Here is a 6,000-nt window from a genome sequence, read left to right on the forward strand (position 1 = left end):
TTATTGAGAAGGCAAGCAGTTTGATACAGATTATACACGAGTAGTCATGCAAAACATTTCCGTATTAGTCATGTTGTGAAAGAAAACACAGACCAAAAAAATAAAACCTCAAGAAAAATAAAGCTAAAAATATATGTTTCAATCTGTATTTAGACAACTTCAGTTCTTTCTCTGGGGATGGATGACATTTTTCATCCTAAGTCCTTCAGAGATGTCTTGGATCATTGTATTGCTAAGGATAGCTAAGTCATTCATAGCTAACCAACTTACAATATTGTTACTTTGTACATAGTACATTTCACTTTGCATCAGCTCATGTGAATCTTTCCAGGTTTCCCTCGGAGCATGCTGCTCATCATTTCTCATAGTATAATAGTATTCCATCATAGTCACACGCCACAATTTGTTCAGCCATTCCCCAATTGATGGACATCTCTTCAATTTCCAATTCTTTGCTGCCAGAAAATTGCTGCAATAGGTCCTTCTCTTTTTTTTAATCTCTTTTGGGATACATACCTAGTAGTGGTATTGCTTCATCAAAGGGTATCCGTGGTTTTATAGCCCTTTGAGCATAGTTCCTAATTACTCTAAAGAATGGTCGAATCAGTTCACAACTTTACCAAAAGTGCGTTAATGTCTCATTTCCCTCCTATCCCTTCCAACATTTGTCATTTTCCTTTTCTGTCTTATTAGCTAACCTAGTAGCTCCAATCAATGGTGATTTAGAACGTTTTTTTCATATAGCTATACATAGCTTTGATTACTTCATCTGAAAACTGTTCCTATCTTTTGATCATTTCTCATTTGGGGAATGGCTAACATTTTTATAAATTTGACTTGTTGTCTGTGGGCTGGGAGCTCTGGAGGCAGCTGTTGCCACTGATGATTCAGTGGCTCCCAAGACCTGCTCCTGGTTTGCTGGGGCTGGGGCTGTGCTGGTGAGGCTGGTGCCAGACTGTGCTCCACTCTTACCCGGGTGCCACAGACCTTTCCTGCCAACCTTCTAAGTTGTCTTTGGCTGGAAAATTATTTCACCCTCTCCTTTTGTGGGTTCTGCTGCTCCAGGAATTGTTTTATGGTATAATTTAAAGGTGTTCCAAGAGGTTTTAGAGAGAGAGCTCAGGGGAGTCACTGTCTTTTCTCCACCATCTTGGCTCTACCTCCCTAGAATCTACTTTAGCTGGTAGTTGGTGACACCATAGATAGAGCATTGAGTATGGAATCAGGAAGATCATGAAATTGTTGTTCAGTTGTTTTAGTTGTGTCCGACTCTTCATGACTCCATTTGGGGTTTTCTTGACAAACACACCAGAGTGGTTTGCCATTTCCTTTTCTAGCTCACTTTATAAATGAGGAAACTGAGGCAAACAAGGTTAAGTGATTTGCCCCGGGGTCACGCAGCTATTAAGTATCTGAGGCTGGATTTGAACTGAGGAAGATGAGTCTTCCTGACTTTGAGCCTGGCACTCTATCCACTGTGCCACCTAGCTGCCCCAAGATCATGAAAAAGTTCAAATGCAGCCTCAGACACTTGCTAGCTATGTAACCCTGGACGATTTGCTTAACGTTCTTCGCCCAATTTTCCTCAGTTGTAACCTGGGGATAATAAGAACACTTATTTCACAAATTGGCTGTGAGGATCAAACAAGATAATATTTGTAAATGCTTAGCACAGTGTCTGGCACATAGGTGCTATGTAAGTGCTTATTCCTTCTCCTTCCCCTAGTCAGTATCTATGTGACCTTGGGTAAGTCACTTAAACTTTCCTGGCCTTCATTTTCTCATCTATAAAATAAAGGGGAGGGACTAGATAACTGATGAAATCCTTTCCAACTCTGAGTCAATGATGATTTTTCTTCAAGAGAAGGGCTGATCTATTCCATTATCTTCTCATGTTCTATCTGCCTCTTTAATCTGTTGAGAGACATTTGTTTAAGGTTATTTGGAGTTCAGGCAGCTTTACAGTTAAACTATTTTGGGAGGACCTTTTAACTTTTTAATGCAGTCATCCTATTACTAACACTATGAGATTCTATTCCAATCTATCTGCATATCAAATATGTCTGTAACTTAGCAACTGAGCTTAAGAAATCCTGGTAAATAGGGAATGGTGTTAAAGAATTGAGCCCCACCCCCAATCTGATAAGATAAAAATAGATTTTATACAAATTAACTTAACATTACTACCCAGTAAAGCAAGTAATCAATACCTATAGATGAGGCCAAATATGGAAGGTTTTGACTCACTGTTGAAAGCTAGAGATTCCAAGAATCCCTGGACAAAAAGGGATTCCAGGTGTTCCAGAGGTTGGAGTAAGCCTGTTCAAAAGCATGGATATGGAAGGTAGACTGTTGTGTGTGAAGCCCATTTGGCTGAACCACAGAGTACATGAAGAGGAGAATGGAAAGAGAAGTTGGAACCAGATTGTGAAATGTCAAACAGATGAGATTGTATTTCATCCCAGAGGCAACAGGGAGCTCCTGGAGCTTCTTGAGAATGGGAGTGATGTGGTCCAGTCTGTGGCTTAGGAATATAACTTTGGCAACTATGTGGAGTATGGATTGGAGGGGAGAGATGCTAGAGATAAGAGGACCAATTAGCCTACTATTGCAATAGTCCAAAAGAGAAGTGATGAGGACCTGAATTAGGGTGATGGTTATGTGAGTTAAAAGAAGCCGGGCAGATTCGTAAGATGTTGGGGTGGTAGAAATGACAAAATTTGGCAATCAATTGACTGGGGTGAGGCAGGGAAGTATCTTTAGACCTCTGACCCTGTTGAAATCTTTTTGGTTGCTCCAAAGGAATCGATGCAATTCAGTGCGATCCAGTCCCATTTCTCCTTGACAGAACTGGGTAAGTACTAGAGAGAAGGATAATGTCTAAATAATAGGGATAAGGTTGGTGCTAGCTTCCCCCGAGGGGCAGAGCTCAACTCAATAATGGGGCCAGATAAGATTCAAAGTAACAGAATCACTTTCCTGTGTGGATGGTAAACTGGGTAACTATTCCTACCTATGAAACTCAGCTTCTCTATTGTAGAAGCCTCTGGATGCAGGCATTAAAAGACGTGGGGGTTTTGGCTTTCGGTTTGGTCCAAAAGAAAGGGGGAGGCCCTAGTCAATCTCATATCCATCCTGTGGCTCTGGATGCATTCAATTATCACCTTCGTTGTTCATGCCCCATTATTCAGAAGACTTAGCTACAATCAGAAAATATTAGGAAACATTAACCCTACACCTTACCAGCTCTCCTCATCTCTGATTGTGCTAGGAGTACAACAGCTGACCCCAAACAACCTACAGATCACCTGGAGCATTCAACAAATCACCTTCAATTCTGAATTGCAGCGTGTGGTCCTTCTAGCAGCCAATCGCCATCCTCTACTACCAGTTGAATTCACACTTTCTAACCACTGTTTTGCTCATGTATTCAATGCCAAGGAAGCTGACGTGTTGTCCCCACAACTTGGTATAAGGTACATGCTGGTGGCATAACTGTCACCTGAATACACCAAAGACACAGAGTCTTAAGGAATTTCAGATGATCAAAGCTGAAGGAATTTTGTCCATCCATCCACATTACCCTTGGAGGCACCAGAGTTTTGTATTTTTAATTACTCTACCATACCTATTTCACCCTTAATGTAATATTGTTTATGAATTGGTATTCTTTGATGCCCATCCTAGATATGTTAGATCAGTTGGGCATTTGCCTCAGTTTTCTAGAAATTGACTTGTGAGTGACTTTCAACCTAATATGCAATCATTTTCTGTAGTGGATAGAGCATTGGACTTGGAGTCAATAAGTCCTGGGTTCAAAGACTTATGATGGAAAATGGTATCCACATCCAGAGGAAGAACTATGGAGTCTGAATGCAGATGGAAGCATATTATTTGCTCTCTTATTGTTTGATTATTTAGTTTTTTCTTTCTTGTGGTTCCTCCCATTAGTTCTCATTCTCCTTTACAACATGAGTAATGTGAAAATATATTTAATATGAATATATATGTAGAGCTTATATCAGATTGTACATCATCTTGGGGAGGGGGGAGGGAAGAAAGGGGGAGAAAATTTGGAACTCAAAATCCTATGGAAGTAAATGTTGAAAACTAAAAATAAATTAATTAATTTTTAAAAATAGAAAACAAATAAAGTGATCTCTGAGGAAAACAAACAAAAAAACAAGTCTTGGGTTCAAATCTTGGCTCAGATACTTATTAGCTACGTAACCATGAGCCCCTCACTTAATCTCAATTTCCTCATCTATAAAGTGAGAGGGATGAACCCGATGACTTCTATGTTGACTCACATCTCTAGATCAAAGATCACATGATCTTAGAATACAGGTCAGATAGTACTAGTGCCGAATGATGCCATTTGGGCTTGGTGATATACCTAATGCTTTTACTACTTCAAGAACACCATTTTTCAATGTCTAGACAATGGCAACTTCCTTATTAACTTTACAGACATGAACAATATTGGTATAAACTATATTGTCTCAGCTCAGAAAGCAACACTTATATTCTAAGATGAAAAAAATGATAGCAGTTGAGTCAGAAAGGATTGGAGTTATTGGGAGACATTATAGGCTAGAAGGTACAAGGCTAGAACCCAGAAAGATAGAAGCTATTCTGAAGGGTCAATGAAAGGAAAGAGCACTGGATTTTTGAGCCAGAGGAACTGAGTTCAAATTCCAACCTTGCTAACTACTATCTATGTGGCCGTGGGCAAGTTTCTCAAGGGCTCAGTTTCCTCATCTGAAAAAAAATAAGATGGTGGACCAGTTATCCAAGGTGTCTTCAAGCTGTTAGTCCTATGATTTTACTTCTTGGCAGTTTTATAAACTCGAAGGATCTGCATAAGGATTATAACTTAATCAGAGGAGCTGATGAGATCAGCTCAGCCCTTTTACCCCTTCCATGATTTCTCTCCAGGTTAGAGCTGTATGACTCTGACCCTTAATCAGAAAAATCTGGTTCTATTTGAATCATTCTATAGTGGGCCACCAGCTTTATATCTGCCAGAATATCACAATGAGGTCCTCTGGGAATTATCCCTCAGGAATCCCATGTCCTGATTTAATCTTCTTATCCTCTCTCCAGTGCTGCCACATTACATTCCACTGTGCCCATATGCAGCCCCTCCATTGTCCTCAGTTGGATATCAGCTCTTGCTATCCTACACCTTTATGGACATTCTAGATATTATCTTACCTAAGAGTCACAACACTACCTTGGCTAAGAGTTATAGCTCTGGCAATAAGGTGGTAAACTAGGAATTACCTTATGGAAATTGATCCAGGGTATAGTAGAAATAGGAGGCAGCTAGATGGCTCAGTGGATAGAGCACTAGACCTGGAGTCAGGAAGACCTGAGTTCCAATATGACCTCATACACTTACTAGCTATGTGACCTTGGGCAAATCACTTAACTCTATTTGCTGTAATCTACTGGAGAAGGAAATGGTAAACCACTCCAGTATCTTTGCCAAGAAAACCTCATAGACCATATTGGTGTCCAGAGAATCATGAAGAGATGGACAAGACTGAATTTCTAGTTTGCCACCTTTTTGCTAGAGCTATAACTCTTGGTCAAGGTAGTGTTGACTGAGCAACAAAATGGGTGATGTAGAATTGCGTTTGGAGTTAGCAGACCTGGCTGAATCCTGGTTCTGCCAAAAACCACCTATGTGAGCTCTATTTCACTCCAATGGGTATTAATTTCCTCATCCGTGAAATGGAAGGAAGGAAGGAAATAATGAGGATAATAAGATTATCTTTGAAAATTCAACCAAGGGTCGAAGAATAGGAGGGTGAGGTAGCGGGTAGAAGTAAAGCAGAAGAGTGAGGAGGGATAGGGTAAAGAGAGTGAAAGGGATCGTGAGGAAAAATAGGAAAGAGGAAAATACACAACAAGTAATTGTAGCTTAGAATGTGAATGGGATGAGTTTACCCATGAAACAGAAATGGGTAGCAGATTAAAAATTTGAATTCAGCA

Source organism: Trichosurus vulpecula, chromosome 7 (genome assembly GCF_011100635.1).
Source record: "Trichosurus vulpecula isolate mTriVul1 chromosome 7, mTriVul1.pri, whole genome shotgun sequence".
Lineage (NCBI taxonomy): Eukaryota > Metazoa > Chordata > Mammalia > Diprotodontia > Phalangeridae > Trichosurus > Trichosurus vulpecula.